This window comes from Leiobunum rupestre, chromosome 10 (genome assembly GCF_980474605.1).
Source record: "Leiobunum rupestre chromosome 10, qqLeiRupe1.1.hap1, whole genome shotgun sequence".
NCBI classification, from domain to species: Eukaryota; Metazoa; Arthropoda; class Arachnida; order Opiliones; family Sclerosomatidae; genus Leiobunum; species Leiobunum rupestre.
The window spans coordinates 14,351,541-14,366,107 of record NC_143393.1 but is presented as its reverse complement, the minus strand read 5'-3'; the positions used below and the strand labels follow the sequence as shown (position 1 = coordinate 14,366,107).

Here is a 14,567-nt window from a genome sequence, read left to right as displayed (position 1 = left end):
TTAGCCTCGACCTATCTAGGTTTCTATGGCGAACAAAAGGAGTCGTAGCGATATTTTTCAGTCGCGAATAGTTTGAGTTTACAGATAATTAATTTTAAATGTGAAAAGAAACATAGTTGAAGAGAATTGCGGTGGCGTAGCTAAGGCAGAACAAGCTGCTCCACAAGATGAAGACGATAAGAATACTGTCTGGTACAAGCATTGCAATAGTTCTTGGAAAGAGGGACTAGATCCCGACGCCGCGAAATTTTGACTGGCGGCGGCGATCTGGAGATTTTCCAAACCAAAATTTTCGGCGGCGTTTATATGAAATTTCGTAGAAAATAAACTTTTATTTGCACTACCAAAGTAATAATTGAAATGTGATAAAGAAATAACTAAATTTTTGTTAAAGCTGCAAAGAGACTGATATCAACGGAAAATTTGGTAGCCCTGTTACAAAATATTATAAATCGGCGACGGCGCGCGGAAAAATATCGTCGGCGGTGGAGGCGCAAAAAAAAAACGATCGGCGCCGGCGGCGCGCCGGGATCTAAGATGGACGCGGAAATCTAGGATTACGAGGGAAAACGGCAATAAGGACCAGCACGCGACGTTGCCAGGCCCCGAAAATCAAATTATCGTACCAATGCCAGAAAATTATCGATTTCAGAAAAATCTTATCGTACGTCTAAATCTCACTTCTTCTATGGCATATGGCTTTCGACAGATTTTCCCAAATTGAAACCTGTTGTTAAGCTTGATCAAAGGAGCAAAATTGTCCAATACAATTATCTATCGGAAATAGTGTTTTGTATAGTACGTCCTTGATATTATCGTACGGCCTAAAAATTATCTAGGTGTAAGATAATAATAATTCGTCTGGCAACGCTGCCAACAAGACTAAATAAATAAAACTTAAAGGGGAAATTCCTTTGTTACAGCTCTTGGAACCCGGGGACGCGGAAACCTGGGCCACTAATCTTCAGCCAGAAGTCAGCCTTATCTCTGACAACAATGCGAGATAATTTAGGGAAAGTCCTAGGATCCCGAGCACGAAAGATGTAATAATTAAGGCCAGCTAAAAATATGAATAATCCGATAATAAAAATAATCGAAAAACGAAAACGATAAAATCCGGGTACTTGTCCCTTTAATCGATAGGGCTTAACTATCTCGTCCAAAAGCAGTGCCATCCGCTAGCCTGGCTTCCGACAATGACCGCGGGATGCCCAGGCCCAAATTACACTGGTGATTTACATCCACCTAACAGCGAGTTCCACCCTTAGACGCGCGGGTACAGTTTGTGCTATTAAAATAGCCTGGGAAGATTTGGGATTCGCTCGATTTTAGAGCAGTTGATCCCCGGCGCGAGCCATTAGACTGACATGTTTGATTTATTTCGCGGGTGAGTGGCTTACGGCCGAATTCCCGAGTAATAAACGCGCCGCGAGAGCGGAGAGAAGGCCCTCCTTGAGATGGGGTGCCGTCATCGAATTCTCATTCCGACGACGACCGACAGGAGGCGTCCCCGTCAATCAATAGGCAAATTTGAACAGAATCAGCTCGATTTTTTTAACGCGTATATTTTCCAAGTTTCCAAGGATCTTCTCGGGCGGAGTTTTTTCAAGCGGCGAAAACCCGAACGTGAGAGGACTTACGAGCCACGAGCTATCTATCTACCCAAACAGCCCCGGACTGGCAGCCTCCCCACTCTCACCAAACAAGTTAGTTTATGGAGGAAGTCATCCCCGCCGCAAGTTGAAATCTTTATTGGTGAAATATGAAAAACGCGGGGCTCTATTAACCAGTCAAAACAAAAGAAATATTAACAAGAATTTATTGAAGTTAATGTAGAATATGTGGCTGCGGCTATAACATCTGTTTTGAAGATTTCTCTAAGATAGTCTCCGCCTACAAGGAAAGAGAGTACAAAAAGGCTTTATTTAAGCCGCATCAAAGTCAGCAATACAATAAGGGTTATAACATTTATACAATTAAACGTCTTAAAACGTCATTAAAATTCAAAATTCATTTAACAGATGAAAAATATATAAATACGGTTTAGGATTGAACAATATGAAAATACGGTTTAGGATTGAACAATATATAGAGTTTAAATGATGCGAATTCTTCGTGCCAGCTAGGAGCAACAAACACAGCACCCCACACAAGTAGAACGCAACCCGTCAAAAGTCGTGCATTTTCTTGCGTACAGTTTTCATTGGTTAGACGCTTTATCGCCGGCTGTCGTCGGAAATTGTCTTCCCCCTTTCCGTAAAACGTTCAGCGTAAAGGCTCGTCCAATGAAATTTGTACACAACACTGCCTTAGCGTGTTTAAAGGCTAGTTGCGTTCTCCTTGTGTTTGTTGCTCCTAGGTGCTAGGAACAGCTTCGTAGATTCTGTAGACTGTAGCAGAAGTCTAGCTTCCATGCTCAGAACGGGTTAGGTTGAGTCGTTTTGGAGTTTTATGGAGTCGTATAGGAGTTGACCAGCAAGGTGAGGAGCTAAGGCTTAAGACGTATTCGGTTGTTGAAGATACCAATCATCCCGGAGTTAGGCTTACAAGCAATCGGGGCGAGATTTGAAAGTAGTTCTTTTTGCGCGCGTGCCAGAAAATAAAACTTTCAAAAGGAGATAGGCCTAAAAACGTACTAATCAGCTAACCCCGCAACACGATAGAATAGTCCTATCTTCCAAAATAACCGTCGAAACAGGAAAACCAAAGTCTCATATTGTTGCTGGAACGTTAATTTTATCAAATAATACCGAAATCAATTTTTAACGAGACTTTTAACTAACAAATTACTAATCAAAGTCGGAGTGTGTGTGTCTTCCCCCCACTCTTACGAGGGGGAAAACGGTCGAATTATTGCAGGATGAAATGGGAAAAGACTTTGTTTTTTCCCCTGGGAATCAGAAGGCGAGCTTGGTGATATCAACATATTTTTCGTTATGCCGAATAGGTTCTTAATATTAATATTTAAATTGACCAATTTCAAAACTACGTTTTTGCGCGCGACACCACCGTTATATGCGGTATAGCAGGCTTATTTACTTACTTTTATACCCTAACATGGCGGCGTATTTTCACGTGAAAAATTAATTTTAAGATCCACCAATTTCACGCTGTCGCGAGTTCGCCTTTAAGTAAATAAATGAGAGTCGAAAAAGTCAGATTCTAAAGTCTACCTCCAATTCAACTTTAGATTCATTTTCCATTTATTTTATTCGTGTTTTTCGACGGAGGTAAATACATTTATGTATTCCGGTTATAGTTGGGACGTAAAATTGTATACCGACTGCCTTAATGACGTGTCTAGTGTGGCGTTATTCAAGCTATTGTTTACCTTACAATTACAATGGTGACTAAGCCGATTCCGACAATCACGAAGCAAACTCGAACAATAACGAGCGGTCCTGTACCATCCGCCAGCATGGACGCACTACTGAAGGACACTTTCGGGCTGCTTTCCACTTCACGCTAACGTTCCGTAGCGGCTCACCGGGCTTTTGTACGCGATTTTCTGACTTCGGGCTAGCTGCGTTCTCCTTTTGTTCTTCTAGGTAGCATAGACCAAGAATCTAAGGGGACTCAAGAAAAAATGCACAGAAATACTTTGCCTTGGTGTTGTAGCATGGACCAAGAATCTAAGGGGACTCAAGAAAAAATGCACAGAAATACTTTGCCTTGGTGTTGTAGCATGGACCAAGAATCTAAGGGGACTCAAGAAAAAATGCACAGAAATACTTTGCCTTGGTGTTGTAGCATGGACCAAGAATCTAAGGGGACTCAAGAAAAAATGCACAGAAATACTTTGCCTTGGTGTTGTAGCATGGACCAAGAATCTAAGGGGACTCAGGAAAAAATGCACAGAAATACTTTGCCTTGGTGTTGTAGCATGGACCAAGAATCTAAGGGGACTCAAGAAAAAATGCCCAGAAATACTTTGCCTTGGTGTTGTAGCATGGACCAAGAATCTAAGGGGACTCAATAAAAAATGCCCAGAAATACTTTGCCTTGGTGTTGTAGCATGGACCAAGAATCTAAGGGGACTCAAGAAAAAATGCACAGAAATACTTTGCCTTGGTGTTGTAGCATGGACCAAGAATCTAAGGGGACTCAAGAAAAAATGCACAGAAATACTTTGCCTTGGTGTTGTAGCATGGACCAAGAATCTAAGGGGACTCAAGAAAAAATGCACAGAAATACTTTGCCTTGGTGTTGTAGCATGGACCAAGAATCTAAGGGGACTCAAGAAAAAATGCACAGAAATACTTTGCCTTGGTGTTGTAGCATGGACCAAGAATCTAAGGGGACTCAAGAAAAAATGCACAGAAATACTTTGCCTTGGTGTTGTAGCATGGACCAAGAATCTAAGGGGACTCACTGTTCAGGCTTTAAGAAACACGCGTGAATACTGGGAATAGGAAAATCACGGGTAAATTTAGTTCAAGGCGAACAAACTTGGCGTCGCTGAAGTCGATTTCCGGCGTAGTTTCGTAGAGAAACTGGAGCGTTCACGTTCAATTTGGACAAAATGGCGCCGTTGTTGCCGGTTAAAAGATGAGGCTTAGCAAGTTTTAGACCTTTTATTTTTTAAATTGGTTCTTTAAAAGTTAAATTAATGGTAATTAACCATTGTGTTAAGTAAAAATAATCAGTAAGCCTTCCGAATTCGGCCACGCCTACCGTGTCAAAATATCGGGAACAGTGAGTCCCCTTAGATTCTTGGTCCATGGTTGTAGTTCGTCCATGCCGCCAGCTAGGAGCAAGAAACACAAGGAGAACGCAGCTAGCCTTTAAACACGCTAACACAGTGTTGTGTACAAATTTCATTGGACGAACCTTTACGATGCACGTTTCACGGGCGGGGGGGGGGGGGACAATTTCCGAATTTTCCTCTTCCGACGGCAGCAGGCGCTAAAGCGTCTAACCTATGAAAAATGTACGCACGGCTTTTGACGGGTTGCGTTCTCCTTGTGTGGTGGGGTGTTGTGTTTGTTGCTCCTAGCCGCCAGTAACTAAAGTTTGTCATGAGAGACCGACATATGTCTTGGTTTGATATGGACGGCAAAAAATTGCTAGGATAACTGTGTTCCAACGTGTTTTGTGGAATACCGCAATAGAAAACGCGTTGTCATGACGATGGCAAAATTTTTTCTTCCTCGCCAGTTTTCATAGCTCAGTTTCCAACCATCGCTTTATTCATTTTTATTTCAAAATACGCCGAAGAGGTCACATATATCTCTGTTTTTCCAATATTGAAATCTGTATGTTTGAAATATTTCACTGCTCAAAAAGTAAATAATACCTTTAAATTCTACCTGCGGTACTCATATTTTGGTCGAACACGTTATTAAATAGGAATTTAAAGGCCAAAGGTTGTTTGAATTAAATGCTTTTTTTCGATGTACTATTTATTAAAATGTACAAAATATAGTTATGAAGCAAATCAAGCAATGCACAGTCAAATGAAACTAAATTACTTACTAAATATTAATAATGAAACTAAATTACTAACTAAGTATTAATAATACTTAACTAAGATGAATTAAGTTAAATTTTAGTTTGAAATAATCGATTTGGCATTAAAAATCAATAAATCAAAAAATTCTGTAAATAAATTTATTTTGTCGATTTTATTAAAAAAGAACAACGTTAAAATTGCTGAAAAGTGTTTGAATTTGAACTCCGTTAATTAAATAGTTCTTTTTATAAAGTAACGCGGCCTTCTTGTTTAAATGTTGCTCTTACGTCACAGTCTCTTAATTTTACTTAGGAGCAACAAACACAAGGAGAACGCAGCTAGCCTTTAAACACGCCGACGCAGTGTTGTGTACAAATTTCATTGGACGAGCCTTTACGCTGAACGTTTTACGGGCGGGGGAAGACAATTTCCAAATTTTCCCCTAAAGCGTCTAACCAATGAAAAATATACGCGAGGAATTGCACGACTTTTGACGGATTGCGTGTTCCTTGCGTGGGCAGTGCTGTTGCTCCTAGCCACCAGTAACTAAAGTTTGTCACGAGAGAACGACTAACGTCTTGGTTTTTAATAAAGAGACTTAGAAAATGTCCGGATGTTGGTCTGATAAAGTGTATCTTACGAGGAAAGAGCTGGGACCTATTTTAGGGTGAAGAATTGCCGCGACGAAAGGTAAATGAACCCAATATGGCGAATCTTCCTCAGCCAGGAGCGTCTCTCCCAACCGATCTCGGATGTTGATTTATCACCCGTGTTAGAGCTAAATTGATTTCTAGCTTTTTCCTCTCCACTTTTTTATTTCGTCTTGCTTTTAATTTATGGATGTTAATATTTTAGAAGGGAGGGCAGCTAAATCTTTTTCTTTCTCATCGCGAAAGAGTTATAGTTTTCCTTTCATATCCATCGCGGGGGGCAGGAGGGGATGCCCATCGAAGATTCCCCCGGCCGATACGAGTCGACTAATTTGAAAATTGTCTTTTTCTGGCCAGTTTTTTCGCTGATGGAGAACGTTTTGACAGGCCGTTCGCGCGGGATAACTTGACCAAGCTTAAATATACGTAAGGACTAATACGGAATAATTTCGCCCGGGTTAACGGCCTTGTACAGAATGGTCTCTCTATCGTCTGATACCAATCAACGAACCCGGACAATTTTTAACGAATCGTCGGCTTGGAAAATGTATCTATTTACATATCCCGTCGTCTTGACGTCAACTGTTAAGTCTTTCAGTTAGAATGCTGGGTATCTCGCCTCTTTTTCAATTATTTTTGTATTATCCATTTCGAACGGTTTTAAAATCGAAATAAGTAGTTATACGTAGAGGCTTGCGCCGCCGCTAAACGCCGCCGCCGCCGATAATTTTGAACGCGCCGATCGCGCCGCCGCCGCCGATACAAAGAACGGCGCGCCGCCGTTTCTTTTTTTTTTCTTTATACCCTTTTTTTGGGTATATTATGCTTCGTTTTCATTTACGCGAAAATAACGACATTTGAACATGACTACGTCGAACGTCAAATTTTGGTTTTCGGATTTCGGTCGACGCAGAGTAATAGCATTTTTTCACTTAGCGTAATAGATTCCAGCATTGCTAGCTTGGCTATAGAGAGAGTCACTAATATAACCAAGGCTTATCAACATTTTAATTCCCTTTAAATTTAGATGTTGCTTGGTTTATCGATATGTTTCCCCCCCCCCCTTTTCTTTCTTCCCCGGCTGACCCTAGTTTTCCGCCGCCAGAGCGCACATTTAACAATCGCCCGAAGCAAATATTCGGAAACGGGGCGTCCCTGTGTGAAGTACATTAATTAGTCCATGGAAGGACTAGAACGAGTTGGTATTTGCCCTTGCCCTTCTGGTCGCGTGTTCTTTAAACTGTCGCTACAAAAAATAGCTAAAAAATTTATACAAACGCCGGCGTACGCCGCCGCCGCCGATCATTTTGGCCACGCGTCTAGAAACTTTTATATATTTTTGAAACGCGAATAGTTTCGAAGATTTAACCAAGCTTATTTTAAAATCCGAAGGGAGGGGGGGCACATTGGTTACGGCACTATGACCAGTCCACCCCTGAAAACTACATCCATTCATTAACAACATCTTCTCAGACCGTTGTATTATCCCTCCCACCTGATTCTATAGAATTGAGCAGCACTCAAACTTTTCGTAGCAATATCGCGGAATTTATGAGTACTAAAGTATCATGAACAACTCATATATTCATATATTTACAAAAAAGTCTTTATGAAAGAGTACGTAAATAAATAATCTGAAAATTATAGTCACTTTATTTACGTATACACCCGTTTGACTTTCTCCGTAGCTACATTTCGAGGGGGTTAAAAAAAGAAAAATTTCAGGCTAATCTCAAATACCCAAAATCAAATAAAACCGCTTCGCAGCCCACTCGAGACGAGTGACACCCGATCGGATAACAATCCGCGACTGTACACTCATCCACCGTCGAAAACTAAAAGAGAACGAGGGGGAATTCTGGCTGGTGTGCATCGGCTAATTTGAAAAGACAGACAGTTTTCGCCACTTCTTACTTCTCGGATTTTACTCATTCGAGATGTCGAACGAGTAGAAAAAAGGCGATTCCCTCAGAACGTCGAGAGATGGCGGATAACTAAAGAAATAGGCCGTTGCCCTTCGATTCGGACCAACCCACGCGGGTTATACTTGTCACAAGAAAGGCTACCAAGATTGCAAAAATCTTGTTCGAGAAATCGAATTTTATCGGACCGAGGCTTAAGTGACAACTCGGGAAAACGAACCGATACCGCGGACGATTGGCATTTCGATTGGGACGACGAAGCCTTCGCAAATATCTTTCGGCTATTTCAGTCGTCATTTGATACTACAAGAGCTTTGTTTACGCTGCCTTTAAAATTAATTCGAACCAAACTTAAACTTTCCAAATGAGTCGCGCGTTAATATTTTAATGTAGCTTATTAATTCATATCAGGAATCTATAACTCTACTTGGAATGCTTATCGAGGCAGATTTTTGTCTCGATGTGGCTGACGGTTTTTTTTGACGTCACAATGTTAACTTAACAAACAACAACGTGAGAAGGGAGCGCGTGCAAAGGGGATTTTTATCTCGTAGGCGGGGCCAAAGCCGTCAGAGTGATCTTACCATACGCGATACGCCAGGATAAGCATTCGAAGTAGAGGTATGGATTCCTGTTCATATTAAATGTTATCATATCCCCAGTTTTGTTGATTCCCTGAAAATATTCTACGCCTACACGAACAAGATTCCCTGTTCACTCTAGTCAGTGGCGTCGCCAGACTCTTTTTGGGGGGGACATGGCAACTCCAAATTCAAAATTGCCCCCCCCCAAAATGTTTACAAAGGCCCCCCCAAAACGTATGCCGTAGCTCCCCCAACTACAAAAGAATGTATAGACTACTAAGACAATAATTTCGTATCGATCTACCAGCACATCTTCAGTGGCGTACCTAGACCCTTTGACGCTCGGGGCGGATCACGAATTTTCCACCCCTCCGAATTTCCAAAAGAGCAATCGTTTAATAGTTAAAAGCAGTAAAAACTATGATTATATTTTAAACTATTTACTGGCTAACTTGTGCAATTAACAAATAATCACACCACTGTTGCACAAAAAATATATTTATTTAGAAACACTACAGCTGTTTCGGGACGACTCGCACGTCCCGAATCAGCTGCAGCGTTTCTAATTAAACGTATTATTGTGCAACGTAACCATTACTAAAATCGCAATTTTTTCTAATTGAATGAACAATTCCGCCCGGGACGGACCGCCCCTCTAGGTACGCCACTGCTTATCTTATGGATCAGGTTGATTAAGTGTGTTTTGTAAATCGAAGGGAAAAATATATATTCGGCATTTCATCCTATCTAAGTTCTACTAGAAATAGTTGGCCCAGATTGGCCCCCCAAATTGAAATCGCTGGCGACGCCACTGACTCTAGTACATTCAATGAATCCGTAAAACAGCGATCAGACGCGCAAAAAGATAGTTTTAGAATCAAATCCCTATACAATACACTAGCGGGTAATAATATAATCTTTAAATATATATTTATATGTGACAGGAGACTACCAGGGCTACGATCCTTAAAATAAGAAGCGAAAGACCCCTGGCGGTAAATCGAGTAATAATCCGAAAAAAAAGCAAAAATACTTTGGCGAGATATCCTCAGTCATACTTTCACAGAAAACCTAACAGTGCAAACAATATAAAAGAACTGATGAGGATTTAACACCCACCCACAGCCGTTCGAAGGAACTCGCTTTACTTCAAACATTTCGACTTTGATTACAGAACTAAAAGTTGCGAGCGACGTAGAGCTTTACTATTATATAGTTCCAAATGGTCGCGACTTCATCAATGTCGTCGTAAAAGGGCTAAAACCGCGTCTACGGAGAAACTTCGAAGGCGGACAATCTATATGATGAAATTTCAAATCCGCATCGTAAAAAAAAACAGGTTTGCCTAAAGGCGAAATATTGTCCGGCGCTTAAGTCACCATCTAAATTCCTAATTTAATATATAATTAGTTATTTCTTAATTTTAATTTAATATTAATTTATTTCTTAATTTTAATTTTAATTTAATATTAATTTATTTCTTAATTTTAATTTTAATTTAATATTAATTTATTTCTTAATTTTAATTTTAATTTAATATTAATTTATTTCTTAATTTTAATTTTAATTTAATATTAATTTATTTCTTAATTTTAATTTTAATTTAATATTAATTTATTTCTTAATTTTAATTTAATATTAATTTATTTCTTAATTTTAATTTAATATTAATTTATTTCTTAATTTTAATTTAATATTAATTTATTTCTTAATTTTAATTTAATATTAATTTATTTCTTAATTTTAATTTAATATTAATTTATTTCTTAATTTTAATTTAATATTAATTTATTTCTTAATTTTAATTTAATATTAATTTATTTCTTAATTTTAATTTAATATTAATTTATTTCTTAATTTTAATTTAATATTAATTTATTTCTTAATTTTAATTTAATATTAATTTATTTCTTAATTTTAATTTAATATTAATTTATTTCTTAATTTTAATTTTAATTTTGATTTAATATTAATTTATTTCTTAATTTTAATTTTAATTTTGATTTAATATTAATTTATTTCTTAATTTTAATTTTAATTTTGATTTAATATTAATTTATTTCTTAATTTTAATTTTAATTTAATATTAATTTATTTCTTAATTTTAATTTTAATTTAATATAATTTTATTTCTTAATTTTAATTTTAATTTAATATTAATTTATTTCTTAATTTTAATTTTAATTTAATATTAATTTATTTCTTAATTTTAATTTTAATTTAATATTATTTTATTTCTTAATTTTAATTTTAATTTAATATTAATTTATTTCTTAATTTTAATTTAATATTAATTTATTTCTTAATTTTAATTTTTATTTTTATTTAATATTAATTTATTTCTTAGTTTTAATTTTAATATTAATTTATTTCTTAGTTTTAATTTTAATATAAATTTAATGTATTCCTTAAAATTAATTTCGTATTAATTCAATTCCGAAATTACTCTTTAAAGTTTAAACTCCAGCCCCACTAGATATAGGGCTTCATATTCCAGGAACAGACAGCGACGAAGCCGTCTATATATTCTTCCTACATATACTGAGAGCCAGTTTGCAGACATCCAAGGGCCACTCTACCTTTGGCAACTGTGTCCACCGAAACGAAATTTATGAAATTTGTCCCTTTATCAAAGTATAATTGTGGCGCCATCTATGAAGCGCCGAGCCTAACTCATTTTCTAGCAAAGTCGTGGAAAAAGTTTATTCCTTCAAAAAATTCTTATATACGTAGGAGGAAAATTTCTTCGCAAAGGCCTAATACGGAATTCTCAAAGGCCCGAACTAATGGTTTGAGGAATAGACATTTAGCTCCGGTGGGAGACGGTCTCGAAACGGGACCGAATCAATAGTTTTGAGAGAAGAGGCGATTTTTAGGCTATATAGCCGAGAAATAACGGTATATAGCGAAAATAAAGGAAAATGAACGTAAAAAGTATTAAGAAGAAGAAAGAGACTAAGGCTTAGAAAAATGCTTACCGAAGTTGAAAGGGAGAATGATGCCGTATAAAAGACCTTCCGATATTAATCAAAATGGTGCCAGAAAAACAGAAGATACTTTTAGGAAAGGAAGAACGGAGAAAAAGTGAAACAAGCAGCGACTTGGCCGGAAATCAAAATGAAAGAGTTCCGTATGAGGGAATGTCTTGCCATTACGCACTGCCAATATTTAACTAAGTATCGCCGTCGTGTGGTCCGACCCGCAGTTGCCGATGCTTCTTTGCGGTCGCTTTTTTATCAGTACAGCAAATGGTGCATGATTTTCTCTTTTATCTTCGTGAAGGCCTCGTGAAGAGAAACGCAATTAAGCGGCCTTTTGATAAGTTAGAGTGCTTAGGAAAAGCCTTTTAGGGGCCTTTGAAAAGTGAAAGAGGTCTTTTTAGGGGCTTTTGAAAAGTGAAAGAAGCTTTTTTAGGGCTTTTGAAAAGTGAAAGGGGCCACTTTTAGGGGCTTTGAAAAGTGAAAGGGGCCACCTTTATGGGCCTTTTAAAAGTGAAAGGGGCCACTTTTAGGGGCCTTTGAAAAGTAGAAGGAGCCTTTTTAGGTGCTTTTGAAAAGTGAAAGGGGCTCCTTTAGGGGCCTTTGAAAAGTGAAATGAGCTTTTTTAGGGACTTTTGAAAAGAAAATGGAGCCTTTTTAGTGGCTTTTTAAAAATGAATGGACCTTTTTAGGGGCATTTGAAAAGTTAAAGGGGCCCTTTTAGGGGCTTTGAAATGTAAAAGGGGGCACTTTTAGGGCATTTGAAAAGTAAAAGGAACCTTTTTAGAGGCATTTGAAAAGTAAAAGGAACCTTTTTAGAGGCTTTTGAAAAAGGAAGATGGCCTTTTAGGAGCCTTTTTAGAGGCTTTGAAAAGGTGCCACTTTTAGGGCTTTTGAAAAGTAAAAGGGGCCTTCTTACGGGCTTTTAAATAATGAAGGGTTCCATTTTGGGGTTTTTGAAAAACGAAGGTGGCTTTTTAGGGGCTTTTAAAAAATGAAGGTATCCTTTTAGGGGTTTTTGAAAAACGGAGGGGGCCTTTTAGGGGCTTTTGTAAAACGAAGGGAGCCTTTTAAGGTTTTTTGAAAAATTAAATGGGTCTTTTAGGGGCTATTGAAAAACGAGGAGTTGTTTTTAGGTTCTTTTGAAAAGTGAAGAGGCTCTTTTGGGGGCTTTTGAAAAGTGAAGAGGCTCTTTTGGGGGCTTTTGAAAAGTGAAGAGGCTCTTTTAGGGGCTTTTGAAAAGTGAAGAGGCTCTTTTAGGGGCTTTTGAAAAGGGCCCTTTTAGGGGATTTAAAAAGTGGAAGGAGGAGGGAATTTTCAAAATTAAAAAGAGACTTTTTGGGAGACCTTTGAAACGTAATAGGGGAAGAGAGAGTGTTTCCCCCCTTACCGACAGAAAGAGCAGCGCCGTAACCAGTCTTAAAATTTGAGTATAGGGCACAATTTTTAGTGGCGTAGTATGAGCGAGCGAGACGCCCCACAATGTATATTTTTAAATTGATGAAAATTATAATGTTAAATCTGTCGTCCAATACTCAATGGGCAGTCGATCAGAGCCTGTAACGAGTGACGGGCGCCCAGTTTGTGTTAGATTTACTGCAAGTTTGCACGCGGAACGAGCGCGTGGAGGCGGCCATGATCAGGTGTCACGACGAAGAGAGATTATAGACTATGGTCGCGATGGTTCGACAAACAATTCACATTTATAGTTAATCATATTTTTATTAAATTTATTTGTGTATATTGCTAATTGCTAATTTTTATTGAACTAAAAAATTAAATTTTATAATATTAAAATAAAAATGCGTTCCACTGAAAAACTTTAATGATCACCAATATATCTGGGTAGGGCACTCTCCTCAGATTTTAATTTCATCTCAAAATTCTAGGTACGGCACTTCAAATTCCATTTAGGGCACGGCCCGAGTGCCCCCCCCCCTGGTTACGGCCCTGAGAAAGAGGGAAATATTACAAGGATGAAAGGGTTGGTTTTTGGCCCGGAAATCAGGGGCGAACCGTGTGCTATCCAGTTATTTGCTCTTGAGAACGGTGACTGATAATGTGAGTGAAATGTAAAGCTTTTTTCTTTCAATCATAAAAGTGAGTAGTTTTTAAACTCTGCTAACTGCACTCATAAATGTTTGACCCCTCGCAACACGACCTTTGTGTTCAAACGGCGAAGTTGTTGATACGCCGTTTGGAATACGAGGAAAAAAGGCCGTCTTCGGGCAATTTTGGAGTTTTCCAAAAAAATACTTGAAAGAAGCGAAATTTTATTTTGGGTGGCTTCATACGCGAAATGCTTCAGGGCGAAATCAACTTCAAACAAATACGTCAATGGCGAAATCGACTACCGTTTTCATTTCGCGTTCTTATCAAGGGAAAATTGGAAACGATTTGAATACGTGACGAAAAAAAATTTATCATTCAACGCTTTGCAGTTTGGGGTCGATTTCTAAATCAGAGCTGTGGCTTTGAAAAGACCCTCAGGGCTCGATGATTGTTACGAATTTCACGGCAATGTACGAAAAAAAGTTTGAACAAGACGGCTAAGTCATTGTACGTTTATTCACTGACTGTTCTAGAATCAAATACCAAGGTTTCGTCTTAACTAGGTAAAACGTAACTATTTTAGTAGTATCATAATACCAGAAGCTTATAATATATATTTTACGAGTAAAGTATAAAAATACATTTGAAAATAAGATATAATAATCATAATAATCTTATTCTCACGACACTTTTATAATTGATAGTATGCTTCAACAATGACCATATAAATCATTTCGTGTCTAAGGACTGAGATCTCTACGTGAGAAGTGTCAGGTGGACAAGAAATCGATTTCAACATCTTTTAAATGAACAGAAGCTGTTACAAAATGAAATGCTTTCAACAATAAAATAAAGTTCACTGTGACGAAATAATGATAAATTATGGGGTGGCGGAATAGTTAGCACTTTCACCTCGCAGCAAGAGGAGC

General features: G+C 37.9%; 1 protein-coding gene across 3 annotated transcripts in view; it reads right to left on the bottom strand.

Moving 5' to 3' along the window:
* The window catches only part of LOC149924481 (metabotropic glutamate receptor 6-like), a 240,940-nt gene that overhangs the window by 86,260 nt on the left and 140,113 nt on the right, over positions 1-14,567 (bottom strand). The window contains exon 1 of one of the 3 annotated variants that reach the window (XM_090159853.1): positions 11,587-11,605. The exons of the other annotated variants lie outside the window; for them this stretch is intronic. The gene's annotated coding sequence lies outside the window, so the exon portion shown is untranslated. Of the gene's footprint in view, positions 1-11,586; positions 11,606-14,567 lie in introns of those variants that run through there. 3 annotated transcript variants of the gene reach the window in all.